The sequence below is a fragment of the Bubalus bubalis genome, chromosome 2 (genome assembly GCF_019923935.1).
Source record: "Bubalus bubalis isolate 160015118507 breed Murrah chromosome 2, NDDB_SH_1, whole genome shotgun sequence".
NCBI lineage: Eukaryota > Metazoa > Chordata > Mammalia > Artiodactyla > Bovidae > Bubalus > Bubalus bubalis.
In genome coordinates this window covers 28,442,224-28,458,342 of record NC_059158.1, presented here as the reverse complement: position 1 = coordinate 28,458,342, position 16,119 = coordinate 28,442,224, and the positions used below count along the sequence as shown (strand labels likewise).

General features: G+C 39.2%; 2 long non-coding RNA genes across 2 annotated transcripts in view; one reads left to right on the top strand and one right to left on the bottom strand.

Moving 5' to 3' along the window:
* The window catches only part of LOC123329686, a 34,889-nt gene extending 32,880 nt beyond the window's left edge, over positions 1-2,009 (top strand). The window contains exon 3 of the long non-coding RNA XR_006545204.1: positions 1,828-2,009. This is a non-coding gene — a long non-coding RNA (uncharacterized LOC123329686). The remainder of the gene's footprint in view (positions 1-1,827) is intronic.
* The window catches only part of LOC123329687, a 140,320-nt gene that overhangs the window by 43,113 nt on the left and 81,088 nt on the right, over positions 1-16,119 (bottom strand). The window lies entirely within an intron of this gene.

Sequence of the window (16,119 nt, the reverse complement as noted above, 5' to 3'; positions counted from 1 at the left end):
TCATTTTCCTATTTATTGCTCCTCTCTTTTCATTCCCTGTGAAGTCTCATCCATCCATAAGATTTAACAGCAGGCTGGCAATCACATATCCCCCAGCTCAGATCACTCTCTTGAGCCCTCCCAATTTCCTGTTAAATACTTGTCTCTTCCACGGGCATCTAAAACATAACTCACCTCCAACTTAACTACTGTTCCTGGAGTTTAGAGAATGAGAATTTCTCTAAATCCTCCAAGCTGGGATGGTAGACAGATCAGAAGAATGTTTTAAGGTGTGTGGGAGCACCAGGAAGAAGGTTTCCTGCACTTTCCAAGCTGAAGATTTTCCAAGTATCCCAGAGTGGCCCTTGAAGAGACCACAGTCTCTGAAACAAGGAAGGATGTAGGGGGACCTGTATAGATGGATAGCTTCATAAAAAATGGAGATGTGGCTGTGTGAGAGTAAGCCCATGTTTAATGAAGATATACCAGGGATCAGATGCACCTTAGAATGCTTCTGAACTTTTACATGACTCCAAGACAAAAAGAGGGTAGAATCCCCAGTTGACTGAAATTGAGTTCCTATCTGTGTGGGCTCGAAATAGAAGTGAAGGTCAAATGCAGAAATACATTTCCTTTTTTTGTACATCTAATTGGGCATCATCTGGGCATTTTGACAGTTTGGGAAAAGGTCAAGTGGTCACAAAAGACATTGCTGATACTTGAAAAGCTGAAACAAGAAGAATGCAAAGCATAAATGATTTAAAATTGCAAGTTATTAGGAACTGGATGGAAACATTTTAAAAGAGGTGTGGTTTTTAGGAGAGAGAATCTCCAAAAAGGAATGTTTTTTGAATTACATAAGAAAGCAATTTATGAAAGGAGCTCTCTGGCAATTCTGGGAGGGTTTTTGGTATACATTTACTTTGGAGAATTTGTTTTCTTTTTAAAATACATACATATGCATTCAATGTTAACCTTAATGTTTTAATCCTAACCTCCTATTTTTTTTTTTAATGAGCCCTGGTCTTGCCAACTGTGGTTTTTCCAACCATGGCACATTTAACAAATATTGCTCATAATTGGCAAGAAATTTAATTCCACTTATTAAGAAGGAGGACGGATGGGTGTACTTTTAAAAGATTTTCCAAATAGGTTGAAACTAACAGGGCTTAATTCCTTACTTAACAAAATTAAGTACCCAAAACACTCAGTTGCGGGACTGTGCCAGGTAATTATGATATGCTTTTATTAAATTTATAATTTTTACTTTTTAGTGGCTCTTATTACATAGTCAGCTGTAGATAATGGAAGGTCTTAATTTGGAGAACTATACATTGATATATGTAAAGACTAATAGTAAAAATAAATCTTCAACTCAAATTTACAATATTATTCTACCATCAGAATTCAGTGTTCACGATATTTAATGAAACAACAAGCATTATTTTTGAGCTTGGAAAAGCAGAAGAAAGAAAATAAAATTTGAATTATTATGATATGCTAGTCATTGAATCTATTAAATCCACTTGCCCTTAAGACTTCTTGCTGTTGTGGAAAGCATTTCACAAGGTTATAATTACATTTTGGTTTTTCCTCCTCCCTTTGCATTTAGGCTGTAGCTTTATTAAATTATTCATTATAATATACCAACTTTAAACCCAAATAGTGTATAAATACAAGATCATGTAACTTCAACACAGTATTAGAGCCTTAGGAGCTAAACGAAGGTATGTATTCTACTGTATTATTTTCTGATTTTCACTTGTATTCTCCATGGCTTTAGCTCTCCCTTCTGCCATAAATTAAGTGCTCTGCAGCCTTACCAATGCAGCTTTATTCCTTCTCCAGATGTAACCCCTGGATACCCGAGACCCCTGGATGAGAGGCTGGATGGCTCTCACACTTACAGGTTATCTTTCTCCGAACGACAAGCAGCACAGCGCAAACAGTGGGAGTATATGTGGATTTTTAAGTGGGGAAACCAGATTATGGAAAAGCCAAAAGAACATGTTTCAGTAAAGAAAATAATATAATTTTATTGTGTGTGTGTGATTATTTGTCATAATCAGAAGTCAGAAGGCATTACCTTGTTCTCCAGGCGTTCTGACTTAGGATTTATGAGTAAAAGAAAGAAGAAATACCAGAATTGAAGGTTTCAGCACTGCATCTTCGTGGGTGTGCATACATATATGTGTCAGTGTCTTTGTTATAAGAGATAAGCTGGTTTTGGTTCAAAATTTGCATTGGGATAAGGCCACCACCCACTTTACCTAAACCTCATCATGTCATTCCACTGTTTTCATTTAGGGTCAGTTTCTGTCAACCCCACCCTGATAAACTTGTTTGAATGCAGAGTCTACCTTTTCCTTCTATGGGGAGGTAGAAACTGACTTATTTTTGCAATCCGTATGCATCATAGAGTCTGAATATGAGAGATGCTCAGCAAATGTTTGCTAAATGAATAAGAGATAAAGCTGTACATGTCTGCAACCACGGTTTTACATAATTTATCCCTGTGTAATTCTAGAAGTTCATGTATAGTTCCTCAGAAGGAATGTTGTTATCAGTTTATTTCCTTATAGTTCTTTTTCTATTTATTTATGTATACATATGTCTACATTCACATATACACCCATATACACAGATTTTTCTTAACAAAAGTTGAATCATACTACCTTCTAATACATGATTTTTTGGCTTAGCAGGTATTTTTTAGAGATTTTTACCATGTCACTATGTAGAGGTGTACAACACTTTTTTACAATGATTTCTTAGAATAGATATTCTGTAATTCATTTAATAGCTCCCAACTTGAATAGCATTTAGGTTGTTCACTATTATTCTTTTGTGAATGTTTATACTTTACCAGTTTGACGGGTGTAAATCATACCCAGTTTTAAATCTTGCCCAATCCTTACCGCAGGTGAGGCTGCTTATCTTCACTCGTGAGCGCTTTCAGGCACACTATTCACATATTTGGCCTGCTTTCCATTGGTTGGTTTCTCCTCTTTTTCCTTCTGACTAGCAGGTTCTAGGGATAATAAATGTTTTTCTTTGTGTGTGGTGCAGATATTTTAGCTTATTCATGTGTGTTCTAACTTTGAGTTACTTTTTACTCCTTTATATTTTAAGTTGTTACATCAGTTTGTTTTGTGTATACTTTCTGTAAGCTGTGTGTGTGTGTGTGCTCAGTCGCTTTAGCTGTGCCTGACTCTTTGTGACCTCACAGTCCATGGGATTTTCCTGGCGAGAATACTGGAGTGGGTTGCCATTTCCTCCTTCAGGGTGTCTTCCCAACCCAGGGATTGAACCCGCGTCTCTTGCATTGCAGGTAGATTCTTTACCACTGAGCCACCAGAGTATGGTGTTATTATTATTATTTTTTTTTTTCTACCAAGCCTGAGTTTCTCTTTTAATAGAAGAATTTAATAAGCTCGGATGAGAGTGGTTACAGCGGGGCTTGGACTTGACCTTGTCATCCTCGCTGTGTGTTTACTAGCTGTGTTTCCTTCTCTCTTTACTCTTTTCCCTTCTCTTCCTTCCTTGTTCTTTCCTGACACTGTCTTATATGAACGGATTGAATTATTTTTATTTATCTCATTTCCTTCTATTTCTAAAATTCTGGCTAAATTTTAGCCTATGCATTTAAACTTTGTGGCCATTGTTTGGGGATGATCAGTATGTTTTGTTCCTCTGAAGATGACAAAAAGCTTAGCATATTTTCATTTTCACTCCTCCTCAGCATCTCCTGTATTGAGATCACTTGAGATTTTAATTTTAAATTATTCCTTTATGTTATGCATCTGTAAGTATTCAGATTTAACTGTAAATGTCCTGTATCTAAAACATCCTTCCTCATTTCTACCCCTTACCGTTTATTGTGGTTATAGTTGATTTTACAATTTGTCCTGGAGGATATGCTTGGTGAAATGTCAGACAGAGAGAGACAAATACTGTATGTTTTCACTTATATTTGGAATCTAGAAAATAAAACAAAGGAATATTAAAAAATGAAGCAGACTCAAATACTAGTAACCACTTGTTTGTGTTTACTAGTGGAGAGGGTTGGGAGGGGGCAAGCTAGGTGAAGGGTATTAAGAAGTACTGCTGCTGCTGCTGCTAAGTCGCTTCAGTCGTGTCCAACTCTGTGCGACCCCACAGACAGCAGCCCACCAGGCTCCCCCGTCCCTGGGATTCTCCAGGCAAGAACACTGGAGTGGGTTGCCATTTCCTTCTCCGATGCATGAAAGTGAAAAGTGAAAGTGAAGTTGCTCAGTCGTGTCCGACTCTAGCGACCCCATGGACCGCAGCCCACAAGGCTCCTCCGTCCATGGGATTTTCCAGGCAAAAGTACTGGAGTGGGGTGCCATTGCCTTCTCCGTAAGAAGTACTAACTACTAGTATAAAATAAATAAGAAATAAGGATGTGTAGGGAAGATAGCCAATATTTTATAATAACTTTATATGAAGTATAATCTATAAAAATATCAATCATGTTATATATGTGAAACTAACATAGTAAGTTAACTATACTTCAATTAAAATAAATGTTTGCTCTTGCACATGAATGCTAGCTTGACTGGGTGTGAAATTCCCAAATTAATTTTATCTCTGAACTTGAGGATATGGTTTCATTGTCTTCCATCACCCAGTATTGTCAACAGAATGTCTGATGCCAATCTGATTCTTTTGGCTTTGTGGGCAATATTTTTTTTCAAAACATTTTGTGATTTTGTAATAATGCTTGTGACATTTCACAAAAGTGAACTTAGGATAGGATAGCTATATGCTCACCCCTTTGGAAACTGAATCTACTCACCATGGAATCTTTCAATATGCCACCTTATTTATCTTTAACTCTGGGAAGTTTTCTTCCATTGCTTATATGTTTATCTTGTTCACTCTTTTCCTTCTCTCTGGCATCTTTAGAACTATTTTAAATAGGTGTCGGCCTCCGTCTAGACACAGTCTCAATGTGTGTTTATTTCTATTTAATGTTTTTTTTAATCTCTTTGTTGTTCAGTAACTTTTTGGGGAGAATTCTCTGACACTCTTCATATATTATTCTCCTAACCCTTCCTAACTTTATTGTGTCCCTTCTGCCATTTACTCTATACACTTTGGTATATTTAAAGTTCAGAGGTTTATTCACTTATTCCAGGACACGTAGTTGTGCTTTTTTAATAGATGATATAGTTTTTTTTTTTTTAATTCTATGAGATTCTCTAAGACTTATTTAAAAGTTTTTTCAGTTAAGTGTCTTTTCTCAAGTATTAGTTCTTTGCTTGATTTAGTCTGGTATTTATCTTTCAAAGTGTTGGTTGAACTTGAATATCTAGTTATTCTTTCCTCTCTGCTGTCATCTTTGCATTTGTGTTATGTTTCTTTGACTATTCACGCACGCTCATTCTTACTTAAGATTTTACTTTTGGATGACTGTTGGGGAAGAGGACAAGTGTGCCTGTAGCTTATCTTCTGGGTAAAGCGTTTCCCTCTTCCTTCTAGATGGCACCAACTCCTTATGGTTCTTCTCTTCCCTTAGTAGCCAGACTCACAGCTTTGCCTGGGAGTACATGCTGTACTGGGACCTACTTAGGACATGCTGTAAGAAAATCAAAGCTAGGAGGCCCAGAGGTTGTGAATACATTTTCTCAAACAGTGACTCTGATGATTGCTCTGGAGCTCTTTTCCACTTCCTGTCTCTGTTGCCTCAGAATGAAGCATTCTCAGCACCTCCTCTACTTCAGCAGACATGTTCTTGTGGATAATTTGGTTGCTTTGTCCCTAGTAGCTCAATCTGATCTTTTAGTGTTTCAAGAATACTTGAACATTTCTTGCCCCAAAATGGCATGCCTTCTTATTTCCCTTGCTGTCATAGATGGATAGATCTCTCTAGCTCTCTAATTCTGCTCTTATCTCTATTCCTGTCCTCATATCCATAACATCTAAACAAATAACCATTTCCATGAATAAATCCCTATTGTTATGCATAGCTCCCTGTCTTTGGCGCCATATCAAGAGGGAGGCACCTAAGTTTATTTCTCACATCTTGTTATAATCTCCTAACATATTCCTTACTGATACCTTTATTCTGTGATTTCTATAAAAAGGAAGGTATAACATTATTACTTATGTTAGTGAAATTCTTTTGTCAATATCTCAGATAATACAGCTGAATAGCATTCTTTCTGATGATTTAACTAACATAGGTATGGATCTCAGAGATCCTAAAGGAAGAGAATGTTAACATGTTAATTACACTGTATTTCCTAAAGATTAGTTGTCTCCAAACATGGTTGTAGCAAGTACAGGATCAAAGGCAATTAAAGTCTGGATTTTATGAAAACTGCCTAAAGTGTTTATATTCTGGGTCATTGATTAAACAAAGATCTAGATGCATGAGCAGGCCACAGTTGACATTCTGTTATGAACATTTAAGAGCATATATCCTTGCCCCAATGGAAGGCTGTCCTCTACCTGTAGGAAGGTTCACCTGAAACTTATTTTTTCACAAACAAGGAGCTTAGACTGATCTAGAAAGCAGGCAACTCTTCACTCAAAAAAGCCACTTTCTTGGTCATAAAGTATAGAAGACATAACGGGTCCCTTCCCTATCACTGTAAGGTAGTAACTGCAACACAGTTCCTAACACTGCTTCTAAAGGATGGGTAAAGAACGTTGTGAAGTATTTAAATCACAAAAGAATTATTCATGTCTTGTGTTTGTGTGTTTGTGCTAAGTCGCTTCAGTCATCCTATTCTTTGCGACCCCATGAACTGTACCCTGACAAGCTCCTCTGTCCATGGGATTCTCCAGGCAAGGATACTGGAGTGGATTGCCATTTCCTTCTCCAGGGGATCTTCCTGACCCAGGGATCAAACCTGTGTCTCTTTTGTCTCCTGCAATGACAGGCAGGTTCTTTACCACTAGCACCAACTGGGAAGCTCTAAATTAATTTTCTTATTTTTGTAATCTTATTGCTGTATAAAATCTTACTGTATAAAAGGCCAAGCATAATATCACAAAGAATGGATCACTTTCATTGTAACCTAGATGTTGATGTCAAGAAAGGAGAAAAAAGCCAAAACAGTACTTCTTAGTTTGGATTAGAAGCATAAGTGAAATTATTCCTTATTTATTTCATAAGTTGAGCTTTACATGTATTCAATTTTGCTATAGAAGAGACCACTAAAAGTTGCTTTATTAACTGAATCATTCAGAAATTCTGGGGATGCAATCATCCAATTCAGATTTTTCTATGGAAGTAATTCTACTGTATTTACTCCTGATCCTGGCTTATATATGTTTTATAAACCTGTTAGCTCATGAATGTCTAGCATTGGCAAATTAGTTCTACCATCTAAAGGAGTCAGAGACTTAAAGCTAGACCAGAATTTTAAAAATATATGAGCTTGTATAGATGACAGATCTCTCAGAAAGTGACCCTACTGAGTATAGTGAGGACTAGTCCAACCTGATTTCTTTCAAGTTTGTTTTGCTAGGAGATTGGTTGCAGAAGGATCTCAAATTAGGAAAGTGAGGTATCTTGAAAGCAGATACTCTTAAAAGTGAGAATACTAGGACCACTCTTCTTGTTCTATTATATTCTAAGCAGAGAGTTTCATGGTGCAGGTGGTGATTCTTTGTTTCTGTCACTTGGATACGTTTTAAAAACTTCTTATGATCATAAAAAATGCAATAACTTGCCTTTCCAGGACTATTTTGTATTTAGTCTATTTCAGGAATATATAGCTACATCTAGGTAAGTCAGACTCCAAAATGGATTTTTGCTTTACATTCATTTTGCCTGTTTATATCAATGAGGCTAAACAATATCTTCTTCACATTATACTATATATCAGCATTTCAAGAAATAATTTTTGGCTAGGCTGTATTTGCATTCTCTCTCAGTTCAGAAACATGAGAACACACACACACACGCACATGCGTGCACACATGCACATACACACGTGTATTTTTGTTTGGTGGTTTTTTTTTAGCTTCATCACAGAAAAATAGCTGTGTATGCAAAGAAGCATGCCCAGTTAGCATGCGATTAAGGCAGGCAAATAAAAATAGAATGGGGTAATGGAAATTAAACCACATGAATGACTTCTTGGAAAGTGTTTTTCCTTGCAATTAGTAACACACACCTCACGACTTATTGAGGGGCCATGTGAGGCCTGAAGAGTAAATATTCCTTGGCAGTCGCTTTATATTTTCCCCCAGATGAGTTGTTTTTAATGGTTAAATCAGTAGAGTGCAGCCGATATATAGAAAAAAGTGACAGGTGCCAGTTTTGTTATTAAATCCCAGCCTCGGAGCCTCTGAATTTCAAATGAGTCCCCTTATTGGCTGCTTGTGTGAGGGGTCAGGGATGGGAAGGCATGACCGGAGCAGAATGGGTTTCACTTCACTGAGCCACTCCAAAGTCTTCATTAAACATGGACATAACATTTGTGCTTGTTTTGTTTGTTCTAGACAGTTTGGATAATTACCTTCTGAAATGGTGTGCACCCATGTAGATTTGTGTATTTATCAAGAGGCGGGCGGGTGTCGAGCCATGGGGAGAGAAGGACGAAGGTTCATTGCACTATTTATTTTAATCCTTCAGTGATGATCGCATTTCTCAACCTCCATACCTAACCTCATCAGTTGCCCCTTAAAACTGATAGTTCAGGTCATTCAGTTAGAATTGTATTTGATGATTCTAAGGGTAGTTTTTCGCAGTTCTCATTCCTTCTCCTCCTTCCCCTCCTAGTGGGTCTAAGGACCCCCATTGACTTGGGAAGGAACTCTGCCCTCTACCAGAAAAGACTGAAGGGAAGAACTCAACCTTAAAGAAAAAAAAGACAAGCAGCTTATGAACTGCCTCCCCTCAAAATAAAAGAGATCAGACAGAAATGGGAGGCAGGAAGCAGGCTCCTTTGTCATTACCTTGTCCTTCTCCTTAAAAGAATGGATTGAGAAGGTCAGCAATTCCAAGAAAGGCCATTGTTTAGTGGTCCATACACAGGTTTCAAGATCAAGCACATGTAGGCATCAAGTCTTAGCCCTTCTTCGTGAATTTTGCAGGGAAGTTGGTTTGGTTAACTGTATCTATTCTTTGATTAACAGGTATTTTGCTCCCTCCTTACCTGAAAAGGTGAAAGTGAAAGTCGCTCAGTCCTGTCCAATTCTTTGTGACCCCATTAACTATACAGTCCATGGACTTCTCCAGGCCAGAATAATGGAGTGGGGAGCCTTTCCCTTCTCCAGGGGATCTTCCCAACCCAAGGATGGAACCCAGGTCTCCTGCATTGCAGGCGGATTCTTTACCAAGTGAGCCACAAGGGAAGCCCAAGAATACTGGAGTAGGTAGCCTATCCTTTCTCCAGGGGATCTTCCCGACCCAGGTATGGAACCAGGGTTTCCGGGGTTTCCTGCATTGCAGGCAGATTCTTTACCAATTGAGGTATCAGAGAAACCCGCCGTACAGGCGCAGACGCACTCGTAGCCAATGGATGGGCCGCTGCAGCCGCGAGGCCTACCGCCACCTGAAGCCTGGGCCGCCTCCTACTGAGCGCCAGGGCACCGCTGCCCACTCTCCTGCAGCCGCCGCCGGGCCATCCAGACTATCTACCCAGCTAATCTCAATATTTCTTTGTAGTGAAGGGAGAAAACTGAGGCAGTCAGACCTTTATTGCTACCTAACAAAAATCCTCAAAGAAGGCGATGGCACCCCACTCCAGTACTCTTGCCTGGAAAATCCCATGGATGGAGGAGCCTGGTGGGCTTCCGTCCATGGGGTCGCGAAGAGTCGGACACGACTGAGCGACTTCACTTTCACTTTTCACTTTCATGCATTGGAGAAGGAAATGGCAACCCACTCCAGTGTTCTCGCCTGGAGAGTCCCAGGGACGGCAGAGCCTGGTGGGCTGCCTTCTATGGGGTTGCACAGAGTCAGATACGACTGAAGCAACTTAGCAGCAGCAGCAAAAAAAATCCTAGTCACCATAATTACCCTAGGATGGGAGGGTGAGTAGTTCTGTAGACAGAAGTTTTTTGTGAGAACACTGGCATAAGAGAGCATCCAGTCATTGCATCTCACTTTTCATTCTTTCATGTACATCATCAGAAGTAGGTAGAGGTAACATTATTAAGAGCTTATTTTGTGGCAGACACCATCCTGAATGACACCTATGAAATCATTTAATTCTCATGACAACCTCATGAAGAAGCATTATTATTGTTATTGTTTTAAAAAATGATGATTCTAAAGCACTGAGATATTGAGTAACTTGCCTAAGCCACAAAAGTACTAATAAGCACCTGAGCTGGGATTTGAGCTCAGACAGCATCTGACCCCAGAGTGAGTGATCTTAACCACTGTGCCTGTCAGGAGAGGTGGGGAGAGCAGAGGAGTTAGATACAGTGAGAGACTGAACTTAGAGACACAGGTTATAGTTCAAAGTATTAGAGGTGGACAAAGCACAAAATGCCCGATGTCTTCATCTAGATTCCTCCCAGTGACTCCATCTGACCTGAAGAGTCAGTTGTCCTAGGTAATTGGGCACAGAGAAAAAAATCTCTTTTACAGAGTTGCCATCCTTGGGATGTGAAGGGTGGAAGGCACCAAGGGCCTGTGTGTACCTCATGCTCTACTAGATACTGTGTGCAATTAAACCAAAAAAGTTTTGAACTTAGGAACCTCACAGTCTACTAAGAAGCCAAGGCACGGAACAAATGGGACCCAGGAGTTAATGGAGTTTTCCTTATTTCAGGCTGTGCCTACCTGATGATAGAAAAAAAAAAAAAAATCACCCAGCTGACTATTTCATCTCACAGCTTCATGCCACTTTTGATCCTTTAAAAAGAAATGAATGACCTCACTGTTGAGGTAAGAAAATTTCAGAGTGAAGTGAAGTCAGTGTGGATCAACAGTTCTTTTTGAGGACATACTTGCAGCTCAGCTGTGATGGACACTTTCAGATGTGAAGACTCTTGGAGACAGAGTAGTTAGAGGGTGGTGAGCATATACTATCTGTTAGAGAATGGATTGATCCTGTGCCCTCCAGCGTTAGTTGCTTGAGATATTGTTCAGAGGAGGTGATAAATTCTATCCACAGATAAATATGGGCACAAACAGTACTAAAAATACTGTAAAGTTTCATAGATATCAGAAGATAGAGACAAAAAAGTTATTATTTACAAGAAACTTATACTTCCATTGGAAATAATATGATGTAAATTTATTTTTAAAAAGCTAGAGAAAAAATATAAAAACATACACCCAGATACCATGGGTGCATACTTGAGTAGGAGTGAAACTAATAAGAGTAGAAGCTAGGTTTAATATTAATGTTAGCATTTATGTTGTCTTCTCTTCAGTTCAGTTCAGTCACTCAGTCGTGTTCGACTCTTTGCGACCCCATGAATCGCAGCTCGCCAGGCCTCCCTGTCCATCACCAACTCCTGGAGTTCACTCAGACTCACGTCCATCAAGTTGGTGATGCCATCCAGCCATCTCATCCTCTGTTGTTCCCTTCTCCTCCTGCCCCCAATCCCTCCCAGCATCAGGGTCTTTTCCAATGATTCAACTCTTTGCATGAGGTGGCCAAAGTACTGGAGTTTCAGCTTTAGCATCAGTCCTTCCAAAGAAATCCCAGGGCTGATCTCCTTCAGAATGGACTGGTTGGATCTCCTTGCAGTCCAAGGGACTCTCAATAGTCTTCTCCAACACCACAGCTCAAAAGCATCACTTCTTCAGCACTCAGCCTTCTTCACAGTCCAACTCTCACATCCATACGTGACCACAGGAAAAACCATAGCCTTGACTAGATGGACCTTTGTTGGTAAAGTAATGTCTCTGCTTTTGAGTATGCTGTCTAGGTTGGTCATAACTTTCCTTCCAAGGAATAAGCGTCTTTTAATTTCATGGCTGCAGTCATCATCTGCAGTGATTTTGGAGCCCCCAAAAAATAAAGTCTGACACTGTTTCCACTGTTTCCCCATCTATTTCCCATGATAGGACCGGATGCCATGATCTTAGTTTTCTGAATGTTGAGCTTTAAGCCAAATTTTTCACTCTCCTCTTTCACTTTCATCAAGAGGCTTTTTAGTTCCTCTTCACTTTCTGCCATAAGGGTGGTGTCATCTGCATATCTGAGGTTATTGATATTTCTCCCGGCAATCTTGATTCCAGCTTGTGTTTCCTCCAGTCCAGCGTTTCTCATGATGTACTCTGCATAGAAGTTAAATAAGCAGGGTGACAATATACAGCCTTGATGTACTCCTTTCCCTGTTTGAAACCAGCACTAACTGTTGCTTCCTGACCTGCATACAGATTTCTCAAGAGGCAGGTCAGGTGGTCTGGTATTCCTATCTCTTTCAGAATTTTCCACAGTTTATTGTGATTCACACAGTCAAAAGCTTTGGCATAGTCAATAAAGCAGAAATAGATGTTTTTCTGGAACTCTCTTGCTTTTTCAATGATCCAGCAGATGCTGGCAATTTGATTTCTGGTTCCTCTGCCTTTTCTAAAACCAGCTTGAACATCAGGAAGTTCACAGTTCATGTATTGTTGAAGCCTGGCTTGGAGAATTTTGAGCATAACTTTACTAGCATGTGAGATGAGTGCAATTGTGTGGTAGTTTGAGCATTCTTTGGCATTGTCTTCAGATTTTTGAAAAGTCTACTTAGACTGAGAGTGAGAAACGTATAGTTAATGTTAGCTTATGGCTTCAGATGTAATCTCTCCAGCAAGCTTGCCTGATGCGCTCATTTTGGGGTGCATTAGGTAGGAATGGGATAGTTACTTGCCCAATGTGTGATGGAAACTCCAGTTAGTCTACTCACCTTTCCTCTGGGACCTTGCTTTTCTAAGTTATGTTGAAAATTTCCTGCTAAGTGCTTCCTACAATGCCATAGTATATATAAGGTCAGGAACTGTGGCCAGCCTTTAGCAACATGGGTGAGACTTGCTGTTCAGGGAGCCTTGGATGTTTATAGTGCCTGCGGGAAAATACAGGTGGTAGTGAGGCTACCCAGCTTATATTTGCATATTAATATGTATGCAAAAATCTCTATGATGCTGAAAAAGAGGTTACATGTCTGATTTCAATACAAGGAAATGTTTTGGATTTTGGAAATACAAAAATCTTGCAAGACATAAGATTCAAATCTTTTCCAGGACAGAGATTCATTCCTTCCAACAACACTCTAATCCTATATCTGCTTAAACTTGCAGTAATGAGAAATTAAGCAACTTTTAAGGCACCTTATTCTTTAAGTTGCAGTGTGCCTTTCAGCATCTTAACCTGCCTCTTCTTTATAAAGGCACACAAAATAAATGGCTCTTTCTGAATCGTCAGTAAACCAAAGTAAGCTTAGACCACTGACCAGACCTTATATGGACCATCTTTCATCTTCTGAATTACTCTATTTTTGAAGCTCTCTGTTTCATTTGCACATCTTAAAATGTGTGACTCAGAATTAGAGTCAACGCCACAGGTGTTCTCCGACAAGAGCTTATGTGGTAAGACATGTGCCCCCTCCCTTTAGCAGGACACCAGGTCTTTCTTAGTACAACCCAAGATGATATTAACTTGTTAGAAGCTCTGTATCCCCTAGACTGCTGCAACTAAGTTATGTCAGTCGTGTCCGACTCTGTGCGACCCCATAGACAGCAGCCTACCAGGCTCCCCCATCCCTGGGATTCTTCAGGAAGGAACACTGGAGTGGGTTGCCATTTCCTTCTCCAATGCATGAAAGTGAAAAGTGAAAGTGAAGTCGCTCAGTCATGTCTGACTCTAGCGACCGCATGGACTGCAGCCCACCAGGCTCCTCCGTCCATGGGATTTTCCGGGCAAGAGCACTGGAGTGGGTCTCCAGTGCCTTCCCCTAGACTAATGGTTGTCAACTGGGTGGTTTTGCCTCCTAGGGACATTTGGCAGCATCTGGAGACATTTTTGGTTGTCATACCTGGTAGGGTACTAGGAGCATCTTAGAGTAGTGGATAAAGACCTGGAGTGCTGCTAAAAGTCCTCCAAAGCACACCCATATCAAAGAATGATCTGGTCCTCAGTGTCAGCACATCCAAGGTTGAGAAATCCTGATCTTAACTACAAATATGCTGAAGACAAGTTTCACCTGAACACCAAATCTAGGACTAAAAGGAATAACAGAGTTGGAAAAGATTTTAGTTTAGTCTGCATTAAGGAGAAAGTCTAAGTGTGCAGAAGGGTCTAGGCCTTGGGGTGGGTGGTACCCTTTCTGCAGTATCAGCCAGAAGGAGGGCTTTGAACATTATTAGGAAGGAAAGAATGGCAGAAAGCTCAGTTTATCACAGGGAATCAGATTAGGTATGCCAAGTCTTCCCAAAAGGCAAGCCAAAATGTAAAACTGCTTCTACATCAGAAAAGAAGCAATAGTCATCATGTTTGCAAGTTAAATACTTGGCAGAAAACAAAGGTCTTCGTATAGTTAGCAGTTTAAACATTCTTTGGTGAGAGTATCACCTTGGGAACTAATTCATATCTAAAAATTCTCTGGGACTGAGGAGAGAGAGGTGACAGAAGAAGAGGTCACCTTTGTTATGAATCATTTAGTAAGCAGTAATAGAGTTAAACACAGGAAATTTGTTGATTCTCTTTAATAATTCATAAAATGCAATTTAAATGGCATAACCCTGGCAAAAACAAAAATAATGCCCATTTTGCCTAGAATGTAGATAAACAGGCACTTCCATAGTGGATATGAGAGTAGAAATTGATAAACTTTTCTTAAAAAATAATTTAGAAAATTTGTAAGGAAGCCCTAAAAATGAACAAACTGATGACTCATTTCTCTGAGATTGTCATAAAGGATAATTACAGTTAAGGGAAAAATTTTAGCATTAAGAACTGCCTGTTATTATACTGTTTTAGGGATCAGACAATATTTTTAAATGGGGTGGATTAAATAAATTATGATATTACAGAATAGAATTTTATGCTGTCACTAAAATTGACATGAAAATTGTATTAAATGAAAAAGGAAAATGCATATGTTTTTGTATATAGACATTAAGTGGGCATTTCAGGCAAAGACCTAGATTAAAAACTTTTGTTTGTATATTGGTACTTTCTTGTTTTTGATACTGCTTTATTAAACAAAGAAAATACAAGTAATTCTAAAATATGAGAGTAAAATTAGAAAAAGCTCATAAGAGAGGGAAAATAAATTTATAGCTCTTTAATAATTAATTAACAAAAGGTATGTATAATCGACTGATTTTAAAAAATCATTTTAAAAGTCTGAGAAAACAGTAAAATTAGACCAGTAAATAACAGTGAATGTCTCCTATTCCCCAAACTCAGATGGGCAGAATATTGAGCTGGAGGTGAGCTTTTCACAAAGAACAAAGGATTGTTTCCTAAAACAGGCAGTTCACAAGCAAAAGCATTGCACTCTTGACTGTTGCATTAAAGAGCTGATTCAAAAGATAATGGTAAATGAGTCCGAAGCCAATTAAAAAGAATGTTTATTGGAAGGGAAGAAGCCAATCTGATCATTGTTAGGACTTCTATGTATTTAAATAGTTTTGAGAAGTGGATTTCAAACAGGAATTAAAAAAACATAGAGGACCCATGGAGGGATCCTCTGCCTAGGAACCAACAATGAATTGCATAGGGATCTCTGGACTTGTTTCTCCAGAGTATCCTAGTGGTTAACTACAGGGTTCAGACAGACCAGATAAAGCGTTTTTGTATCCGTGCATATAGGCCAGGCATGGCAAGAGGGATGTAAATGCTGTCTAAGGCGGAAATTAATGATTCTGTGCTATTGGTTACAATCAGGTCTTATTGAACATTTCTTTGCATAGCAAAGAAGGCCATCAAAGGTTGACAGCCAAAATAAACAGTTTAAACAAAATGCAAAGCATCATCTTCCCTTTGCCTAACTGTATAATGAGGTCTCTACATCTGACACTCCCTGTGTGGTGCAGGAGTCAGAACCTCCAGAAAGGGAGAGAAAATCCAAAGAAAGGCTGCGAAGGGCACTGGAGGCATAGCCACAAGGAGTAAGAAGTTTGAAGGGGAGGAGAGAAGGAGAAAGAAAGGAGGCAGATTGGATTTTAATAAATGTTAAGTTTTCCTTCCTGCTAACAGAAACTGTGCT